Raw genomic sequence first — 12,022 nt, 5'->3', positions numbered from 1 at the left:
AACACAGGGACAAAACTTGCTCACAACAGGCAAAGAGGGACATTGCAGGCAAATGGACTAAAGGCTCAGCCACAACACCAGGGTGCATACAGCACACAGAGGAGACACCTCTCATGTGCCAGGTTCTGGTGAACAGAGGACACTGCGTGGCAGGGCATTATAGGACCTCTTCTTCATAAGGCCACTACCTTGAAGAGCAGGAGACATAGCTGACTTTCTTAACACCGAGAAACAGAAGAGAGAGTTAGACAAAATAAGGAGACCAAGAAATATGTTCCAAATGGAAGAACAGGACGAAAATCATAGGAGACTTGAGAAAAGAGTGGAGGATCTCAGTGAGACCCTTAACAAGGAGATAGAAAACAAAACAACAACAACAACAATAACAACAACAACAAAAAACCCAGAGATGAAGAACTCGATAACTGAAATTAAACATATCTAGATGGAATAAATAGTAGACTGGAGGAAGCAGAACACATCAGTGACCTGGAGGACAGAGCAATGGAAAGCAATCAAGCTGAACAGGAGAGAGAGGGAAAAAAAATAATTAAAAATGAAAATAGACTTAGGGACCACAGAGTTACCATCAAGTGTAATAGTATTCGAATTATGGGGATCCCAGAAGGAGAAGAGAGTGAAAAGTGGGAAGAAAATTTATTTGAAGAAATAATGGCTTAAAACTTCTGGAATCTGGGAAATGAAACAGAAATCCAGATCCAGGAGGTATAGAGAGCCTCCAACAAAATCAACATATCTAAGGAAGTCCACACCAAGACACATAGTAACTAAATGGCAAAAAGTAGTGATAAAGAGAGAATTTTAAAAGCAGCAAAAGAAAATATAGCAGCTACATTTAAGGGAAACCCCAAAAGGCTATCAGCTGATTTTTCAGAAGGAACTTTACTGGCCAGAAGGGAGTGGCAAGATAAATTCAGAGTGCTGAAAGAAAAACACCTGCCACCAAGAATAATCTATCCAACAAGACTATCATTCAGAATATAAAGAGAAGTAAAGAGTTTCCAGACAAAAGTCAAAGAAATGTATGACCACTAAGCCAACCCTATAAGAAATGTTAAAGGGGACTCTTTGAGTGGAAAAGAAAGACCATAAATAGCAGTAAGAAAACTAGGAAGCACAAAAGCTGCAAAATTAAGTATATCTATAAAAATCAGTTAAGGGATTAACAAAATAAAAGAATGTAAAGTATGACACCATATACCTAAAACTTAGGGGGAGAGGAGCAAAGAATGGGTTAAAACTTAAGCAACTATCAACTTTATATAGACTGCTATATGCATAAGATGCCATATACAAACCTAATGGTAACCACAAATCAAACACCAGTAATAGATATGCAAAAAGTGAAAACAAAAGAATCTAAGTATATCACTAAAGAAACCAACAAACTGAGATAAGGGAAAAAGAAAAGAAAGGAACAGGGGCGCCTGGGTGGCACAGCGGTTAAGCGTCTGCCTTCGGCTCAGGGCGTGATCCCGGCATTATGGGATCGAGCCCCACATCAGGCTCCTCCGCTATGAGCCTGCTTCTTCCTCTCCCACTCCCCCTGCTTGTGTTCCCTCTCTCACTGGCTGTCTCTGTCAAATAAATAAATAAAATCTTTAAAAAAAGAAAAAAGAAAAAAAAGAAAAGAAAGGAACAGAGAACTATAAAAACAACCATAAAACAAGTAACAAAATGACAATAAGCACATACCTATCAATATATACACAATGGAATATTAATCAGCAATAAAAAATTAAATCTTGCCATTTTCAATAACATAGATGGATCTAGAGGGCATAAGTGAAATAAGTCAGTGAGAGAAAGATAAATACCATATAATGTCACTCATGTGGAGTTTAAGAAACAAAACAAGTAAAAAAAAAAAGAAAGAAACAAAACAAGTGAACAAAGAAGGGGACCAACCAAAAAACAGACTCTTAACTATAGAAAACAAACTGATGGTTACCAGAGGGGAGGTGGGTGGGGGATGGATGAAATAGGTGAAGGGGATTAAAAGTACACTTACCATGATGAGCACTGAGCAATGTATAGAATTGTAGAATTAGTATATTGTACACCTGAGACTAATATAACACTGTATGTTAACGAACTGGAATTAAAATTATAAAGAACAGAAAAAAAGGAAAAGGATATATTAACAATCAAAATTGTGTTTTTGTGTTAAAGCAAGCTCAAGTTAAAATTTTGCATCATCTCAGGGAGTAAATAAGAGTTATGTACTGATGGCAGAAAGAAGTGTGTGGATGACACATACGAGAGAGCATGATTTTAAAAGAGAGGGGAATGTTAAGGAGAAAAAAAGAAATGGTTGGATAGCAGAGATGGAAAACAGAAGGGGTATTATTACTCTGCTCAGAACTAAGGCCAGTAAAAATGACTCACCCCCCCCCAAAAAAAAAACAGTTTCCAACGAGGCATCTAGAGATTAGGGAACAATCTCAGAAAACATCCAAGGGTCAGTTAATACTGAAAGATGGAAAATTTTTCAGAGAAAAATTGAAAATTTAGTAAATGCAGATTTATGGCTCCAGTGAAAGGACTTCAGATGACTGGCAAAAGGAGGTTAAGGTTGAATTGAGATACATGAACCAATACGAAAACAAAAGCCCTGCTGGTGATGGATGAGGTGGCTACTAGGGGTGACAGAAGTAAACTAGCACATCAGGACGATATGATTATATCGGATAGTCTAATGAAGGAGTGTTGGCAAAAACAAACCTGTTCACTTAGTTTCATGGTATGATTGAGATGGCCGTAAGTAACTTGTCTCCCAGTGGAATTGGCGGCTTGGAGAATGGAGCACTTTTAGGAAAAAACAACACAATAAAAATTCAGGGTATCTTACCTATCATGCAACTTGAGATAAAGCCAGTAATCTTTTGTAAGGTATATATTATTATCCAAACTCTAAAGATAAGGAAGTTAAATCACAAAGAGGTTAAATGCTTTCTTCAGTGAAAAAACACTAAAAGCTTATATGCTCTGGGATTATTAGAGTAGCTGGGACTGGAGTATCACTGTCTCAAAAACAAATAGAAGCCTGGAGAAAAATATGAGACAACAGCCTTTGGACATCAGACAATAAGCAGCTCAGGACTGTGCTCCCTAGGAAAAAAAAAAGCAGGTGAACTCTACAATTGCCCAAGCTCTTTGCCTGAAAACACTTTCCAGGTTATGTTACGTTGAGATGGAACTCAAGCACAGCACATCTTTTACATTGAGGTGAGAAGGCAAGTTCAAAAGGGCTGAGGTGACTGCAATTTGTGCAGAGTATTAGCGGAGAGTGTTGCATTGAGAAACAGCTCCGGGAATGTGATAAATTTGCAACTGACAACTAATCCACATATCTGTAGCATGAAATTCCATGAAAGTGAGCAAAATCGAAATTTAGTACAGTGAAGTGAGAAGTCTCCAGAGCCCACGCAGGGTTAGGATATGTTTGAGTACTGTTCAATGTAATGGTGCCTCCAGGCTGAACCTACTGTGTTCCGGTAGAGAACCCCATAGACGTTATGGCTCACTACTGAGCTGTACGATACAGCAACAGGTAAAAGAATTTAAAACTTTTACTTAAAAGTTAAAAATATATATCAGAAGATCTAGGTAATTCATACATATCTAATCTGGCAGCCCAAATATTTCCAGTTCTTAAAGAAGTACAACAAATCCAGTATTTAGTAATATGAAATACATAGCAATATACAACAACTGATTAAAACTCACTAGATATGTAAAAAAAAGTAAAATATAATTGATAAATAACAGAACAATTAGTAGAGACTCTAAAAATACAGCAATGATAAAATAGGCTAATGAAGAAAACAGTTGTAAGTACAATAAATATTTTCAAGAATTTAAGGGGAACCGTGAACAGAAGAGAAATGGAATGGAAGATAAAAATTAGGATCAAATGGAACTTTTAATGATGAAAGTAAAATATGTAAAATAAAAATGTCACTGGGTCAGATTAATAGGAGGTAAGAAACTTCAGAAAAATAGTGAAATGGAACTCAGGGCAATCAAAACCACACACACACACACACACACACACACACGCGTGCACACAAAGGCTCAGAAAAAAGATGAATCTCAGAAACCTATGGGGCAATATAAAAAGATTAATGATATTTTTATGATGTCCAAGAAATAGAAGAGTAGAAGGGGAAAGGGAAAGACAGAAAATAAATTTGAATAAATAATCATGAATGTTTTCCAAATTATATGAAAACTATAAGCAAGAAAAATATGAAAAATAATATGAAAATTAACCTCAAAAAATATGAAACCAAGAAAAACACAGTGGATCAGATAATTGCTGAATAACCAGGGATTCGTAGAAACCTGAAAAGGAGCAAGAGAAAATGACATTACAAACCAAAAAATAAGAAGAATAACTGTAGATTTACCATCAGAGAAACTGTAAGCAAGAAGAAAGTGAGAAAATCTTTAAAGTATTTAGGTGGAGGGGCTGTCAATCCAGAATTCAACCCAGTGAAAATATATTTTAAGAATAATATTTTGCTCATAAAGAATTTTTTTAATTTTTTTAAATTTATTTTTTTATGTAAAGTTCGATGATTCATTAGTTGCGTATAACACCCAGTGCACCATGCAATACGTGCCCTCCTTACTACCCATCACCAGCCTATCCCATTCCCCCACCCCGCTCCCCTCTGAAGCCTTAATTAACTTCTCTCTTAATTGTCTTCTTGCCAGAAACAACTCCAAACTGGACAAAATAAGTAAAACCACTCTCCTCAGTCCCTGAATCAGGGCAGCTCAGGATTGCAATTTCTGAGAAAATGGAACCAAATGAGGTGAGCTTCGTAATTGCTCAGCTTGTTGCTCAGAAATAATTGTTAGTCTGTAGCACAAAGGAGAACTCAAACAGAGCATAGGAATACACTGAATTGGGAGGACAGAGGATTGAAACGGCTAGAATTAGCAGAGCATAAAATCAGTAAAGAGAGAGCTGGATAGAAAGAAATCACACCAGACATCTGCAGATGAGTCCAATGAAATATTTGGCAAATATTGACTGAATACTGATCTGTGTGTGCATGGTGTACAGTCAATAAAGCCAGGGGAAAACTATTGAAAAAGCTATTTTAAAAGGAGGGAGGGTTGGAGAATTCACTAGAGTCTGTGACTAGTTCTTGTTTCTCTAGCCAGCATGGAAAGACTTATGTGGTGACGTTGGAGATAAGATGTTAGAAATATTTATTGATGGAAAAATAGTAATATTTATTGAATAATTATATAGGAACACTAATTAGAAAGGGAAAAATAAAAGATGATACATCAAACTGGTTTGAGAAACTGGTTGGATAATGTTACAAGTATTCAAGGTGTGAAATAGTTTTTGGAAAGGATGTGAATTAAGAACTCTGGGTTGGAACACCTGGGTGGCTCAGTGGGTTCAGTGGCCAACTCTTGGTTTCAGCTCAGGTCATGATCTGTGGGTCCTGAGATTGAGCCCCGTGTTGGGCTCTGCACTCAGCATGAAGTCTGATTCAGATTCTCTCTCCCTCTCCCTCCAGCACGTGTGCTCTCTCTCTCTCAAATAAATAAATAATCCTAAAAAAAAAAAAAAGAAAAGAACTCTGGGTCATATTATATTTGAAGTGCCTATTAGATATATGCAGGAGATGTGATAAGTTGATAGGTTATCTAAGGAGATTATCAAATATTAAATAGTAGACATCATTATAGACACTAGAGATATGAAAAGGATAATAAGGAAAGAAAATTAAATTAAAATTAATTCCTTAAAGACAGACACATCAAAGCCCACTCATGAAGAACTAAATAATCTGAATAGCTGTTTATCTTTTAAAAATTGAAATCATAGTTAATAAACCTTCCACACACATGCACGCACACACACACACACACACATGCACACACACACACACACAACTCAGGATCAAATGACTTCAAAAGGTCATTCTATAAAACATTTAAAGAAGAAATAACTAATTGTACATAAAATATAAGAGAAAACACTTCTTACCTCAGGTTTTGGAGCTAGCATTAACCTAATATTATCAGCAAAGGACATTACAAGAAAATTACAACACAACAACAGCAATAACAACAAAAACCCTAAAGACCAATATCCCTCATGAACACAGATACGAAATTCCAACAAAACTTTATTAAATCAAATCAAGTAATATGCATAACTAATAGTACATCAGAACCAGATGAGGATTATTCCAGTAATGCAAGTTTTTTTTTAAAGATTTTATTTATTTGTTTGACACAGAGAGAGAGCATAAGCAGGGGGAGCAGCAGAGGGAGAGAGAGAAGCAGGCTCCCCTCTGAGCAGGGAGCAATGTGGGGCTCAGTCCCAGGACCCTGAGATCATGACCTGAGCAGAAGGTAGATGCTTAACTGACTGAGCCACTCAGGTGCCCCACCCAGTAATGCACATTTGATTTCCATATTTGAAAAGTCAGTCAATGTAACTTACTATATCATCAGATTAGAATGGAATAAAACACATGATCACCTAGTGAGATACAGTAAAATGTTTAACAAAATCCAACACCCATTTTTTATAAATATTTTAAGCATACTGGATATTAGAGAACTTCGACTTAATAAGAAAAATCAGCATGAAACCTAAATCTAGCATCATCTAGTGAACGACTAACTGATTTATCCCTGTATTGGAAAACTAATCAAGAATGTTTACTCTTACCACTTCTGTTCAACATTGTACTAGAAAAGCTGGTCAGCTCAATAAAGCAATAAAAACAAATGCAAGGCATACAGTTTAGAAGAAAAAAAAAATCTTTAATCGCAGATGACATGACTGCATACGTAGAAAATACGTGAAAACCTACAAAAAAAAAGCTACTTGAACTAGTAAGGAAACATGGCAAGTGACTTGCCATGGTCAACAACAACAACAAAAAAATTGAATTACCATATAACTAGCAATGAACAATTGGAAAATACAATGTAAACATGTAAGACAAATGGCACACAAAAATATTAGAAATAAATTAAATGGGATATGTGAAAGCCCTTTCCCCTGAAAACTTCATATCATGGATGAGAAAATTATATAAAATCTAAATAAATAAAGAGGTATCCCTTAGAGATGCCTTAGAGATATTCTTAGATGAGAAAAATTAATTTTATTAAGATTCTAATTCTCCTCAAATTGATTTATAAAGTCTATGAAATTCAAATCAAAATCCCAGAAGGCTTTTACTTTTTAAAAATTTTGATGTGTAAAAATTGTCAAAATGAAATACAGAGAAAATAGAAAAACAATATGGAATAAGAGCACATTTGGAGGATTTTAGTACATGACATCAAGACTCGTAATAAAGCTGAAGTAATAAAGACAGTGTGGTTTCCATGTAAGGATAATCATATTGCTCAGTGGAATATAATAGTCAAGAAATAGAATCACATATATGATCTATTCATCAATGCAATAAATGTCTTTTAAATAAATAAATGCCTTTTAAGTAAATGGTGCTAGAAACATCACATATATATATATGAAAAATAACTTTAATTTTACCTCACACCAATAAAATTTACTTGAAATAGATCACATACTAAATGTAATAACTAAATTATGAAACTTGTAAAAGAAAACATGGAGATAATCTTTACAAACCTTGAATCAGACAGTGGTTTCTCAGTGAAAAACAAAAATACAGTATAAAAGAAAAAAATGATAAACTGGACTCCATCAAACTAAAAATGTCTGCCCTTTCATAAACATATCACAATAAAAAACAAAACCTATAGTGGCATGAAATATTCACAAACACATATATAAAAGAGGACTTTTGTCCAGAATTTATAAATAAATACTGCAACTCAATGACAAAAGACAAATAAGAAATGGACAAAATATTGTAATAGATACCTCACAAAATTACATAACTATATAACAATGAATATACTAATTGGTGACATCAAAAGTTTTCAGTGAAATGCAACTAAAACCATAGTGAGATGCCACTCACAATCACTAAAATTGCTAAATTGTAAACAAATTGCTGAGGATCTGGAATGATCGTAACTCTCACATTTCTGTGGAATGTAAAATGGTCAAACACTTTGGAAAATAACTTGATAATATTGGGAATTGATTGGATAATTTCTTGTAGAGTTACACATAGCTTTCTTAAATGACCCAGCAATTCCACCCACAGGTATTTATGCAAGAGAAATAAATGTACATATCCACATAAATGATCTGTGTACGAATGTTAATAGCAGCTTTATTTGAAACTGAAAACAACTCCACAACTGGGAAACAAGCTAAAATCCAGGAAAAACTTCAAAACCAGAAACAATCTAAATATCCTTTAGCAGGTAATGAATAAACAAATTGTACTATATCCACACAAAGGAATACTACTCAGCAATGAACAGGTACAATTTACTCCTGTACCACAAAGCAAGTATTAATCTCAAAAGCATTTTCCTAAATTAGAAAAAAAATTATTGAAGATGACAGAGCACGTATTGTGTGATTTAGCTTATATGTAGTTCTAGGAAAAGCAAACCTAATCTTTAGTGACATAAATAGATGTTCCTAAACCCAGGGATGGAATGAGGAATGGATAGAATGAGTATCGTGACAGTGGTTGCATGGGTGTATATATTTGCCAATGCTACTGAATTTCACACCTCAAAAGATATGAACCAAAAAGTCTAATTTAAAGAAAAAGAAGCAGCTAATAATTAGCACAGATGGATTTGTAACTAATTTATTTGATTCACTTCAAGAGTTAAGCCTGTAGACACGGAAGGACTTGCAGGTGCTCAGGATAATCACTCCTAAAGCAAGTGAAGAAAGACACAGGTCTTTGTCTCCCTCACCCCTTATTCTCTTTTCCCACTTATCCTGTTTGCTCTCTCACACACAGATAGTATCAATGTACAATATTTGTATGACATAGGTGCAGTTTGCTAAAATAAGGCATTTGGGGAGAATATTGGAAATTTTCAAAAGTTCTTTTCTTAGTAAAAATATCTTTAAAAATAATAATAATAATTCATTTGGGTTGACTATTTCTGAGTTGATGAAGAAGGAACATAATGTAATTTATGTGTCTATTTTTACATATTTAATTGATCCATAATAGCATATAATAATGGGTTATTGTTATTTTCCTCCAAAGTATCTTGTAATTAGTTTAAATAGTTACAAGATTCATACAAACCTTAAATTATGAAACAGTTTTAAATTTCAAATTGCTCTCAGATTTTCCTTTAAGATTTATTTGAGTTAGCAAAACCACAAAGCATCTTGCATTTGCGAAGAGGCATCTAACAATTATGAACCTAAAAGGAATCATTCCATTTATATTGTTAACATTGTTAATCTACATAATCTGAATCTTTACCAGATTAAATGACAAATTTTTACCTTCTAAGTCTCTACATATCTTACACATTAGGCATGTCTTTCACATCAAATATATCTTTTTTTTAACATTTTATTTATTTGACAGAGAGAGAGAGAGCACAAGCAGGGGAGTGGTAGAGGGAGAAGGAGAAGCAGGCTCCCCACTGAGCAAGGAGCCCAATGCGGGGCTCCATCCCAGGACCCTGGGATCATGACATGAGATGAAAGCAGTCGCTTAACTAACTGAGCGACCCAGGTGCCCCTACGTCAAATATATCTTGTCCATTTTTCTTTTTTTTCTTTCATACATTAGGAAACTTATTCTTTGCTTCCATTTTTAAATGTATTCTAAGAGCAAAGGAGATTATTATAATCCAGAAGTTTGAAAATCCACCAACACTTTATGGCACCTTTTATAGTGAGGGTCTATGTGGTTAATAATTCTGAGGGAAAAAAAAATACATGGGCACAAGGAGTCATTTGTGGCACAAAAACTTAATAGTCATAAACTTCATATTTTGGAGGCAACTGAATTCTGGTGCATTTTGTTGTTGTTGCTTTTTTGTTGTTTATGTTGAGTGACCCTGTAGGGTACCCTGGCATTGATAGGATCTATAGTGTGTAGAGATTTATATTTATATTTATAAGTGGCAGCAGTTGTTTTCACATCATCACAGAGGTTGAGATGAATAGGGAGTTTGAGTTAATGTCAGTTTTTCCATAGCCATGCCCCTGGAGCTTTAAAATAATTAAAAAAAATAATCTCAATAATTTTTAAAAATTCTCAGTAGTTAAATTCTATAACCTTGAGATGCTCATTTTCTGTGTTGCCTTGGGGAGGAAATGGTGCAGGGTTGGAACCCACCAGAAAATTATCTCACTAGCAAATAACAATGATAATAGCAGAAGCAGAATGTCAATAATAGTAGTAGCAATAATAATAAATGAAAAATCAAGTATTCACTTGGACATTTTGACATTTCCCTTATAAAATAGAGTTGAGGACAATCATGCTTGATAGCAGTATCTAAATTAGACACTATCAGGATACTGAGAAGCTTTACTCAATGGTGAAGGTATATGCCTGAGATAGTCAGAGAGCAACACTCACTGAAGTCCCAGTGCCAGACATAGGACAGTGGTCAGAGTCGGAGGGAAGCAGTTTTTCACAACTTTGCATGTTGGCATCACCCTAAATCCAGTAACATGAATCACATGAACCTGACCACTGAAATAAAAGAAAAAAAAAACCACCACAATATAGGAAAGAGGAAAGTGTCGGGGGAACCTGAATTCCTCTCATTGGCAATATCATGGAATGACCGCTTGACATGAAACATTGACGTTACTCACATGCATCACAAGATGACAGATTTATTTATTTTAGCCATACTTGAACTTGAATTATATAAAGTATTATAGAAAACACTTCTTTATCATCCCCTGCAATTATCCCTCTTTCTATCACCAAAGGCTGTCTAACTACTAATTTGTGTTTCATGAATAACATTAGCACCTTGCCCTTGCATTCCACAATCTGAAGTGGATCTCAACTCTCTACTCAATGATAGCAATGATCCAACATTCAGATTCCACTTAATATTTATCTCTTAAACTCATGGATTTCATCATAGTTGTCTTATGCTTCTTTTTTGTAAGGACTAATATTTTATTGCTTTTATTGTTACACATTTTTTTGTTAACTCAAGATTAAGCTCCTTGAATTGAACAATTAAAAATGACTACAAATTTTCTCATAGATATAAATAAAATTATCTTTGTGTGTGTAATACATACTTAAGGTACTCAATTTAAAAAAAGTATTCAACATCTGTATTCAATAGTATGCATGTGATAAAATTTTATACAAGCATATTGCATTTTTGCAAAACTACGAGAAAAATACACACTATCCATGTAATTATTATCACTGAATATTGTTAAAAATAATTTACATTATTGTTTCTATCAAGCTTTTATATGAAAAAATGAATCTCTTCTTGGAATCCGTCCTACAGAAAACTGTATAGATGTAAGCAAAAAATATATATGTAAAGATGCTCATTGTATATAATTTTAAAAAGGAGAAATGAAAACAACCCCAATTTCCATCAATAGGGGACTAGCTACATGAATGATGATAAGTACAGACCAAAAATAATTATACAGAGATGTAAAAAACATTTGTTCAGGGGCGCCTGGGTGGCTCAGTCATTAAGCGTCTGCCTTCAGCTCAGGGCGTGATCCCGGGATCCTGGGATCGAGCCCCGTGTCAGACTCCTCTGCTGGGAGCCTGCTTCTTCCTCTCCCACTCCCCCTGCTTGTGTTCCCTCTCTCGCTGGCTGTCTCTCTCTCTCTCTGTCAAATAAATAAATAAAATCTTCAAAAAAAAATTAAAAAAAAAAACATTTGTTCATATAAGACATATGCATATCTACTTATATTAAGGGAAAGAATCAATAAAGAAGCAACATAGGGGAGGAGTTAAAATGGTGGAGTGGTAGGGGGACCCAGAGCTTGCCTCATCCCTTAAACACAGATAGATCAACATCAAATCATTTTGAACAACTAGGAAGTCAATCTGAAGATTAAGAAAACAGTCTGCAC

This window comes from Ursus maritimus, unplaced genomic scaffold (assembly GCF_017311325.1).
Source record: "Ursus maritimus isolate PB19 unplaced genomic scaffold, ASM1731132v1 scaffold_4, whole genome shotgun sequence".
Taxonomy (NCBI): Eukaryota; Metazoa; Chordata; class Mammalia; order Carnivora; family Ursidae; genus Ursus; species Ursus maritimus.
The sequence above is the reverse complement of the archived record's forward strand: the minus strand, read 5'-3'. Positions refer to the sequence as shown.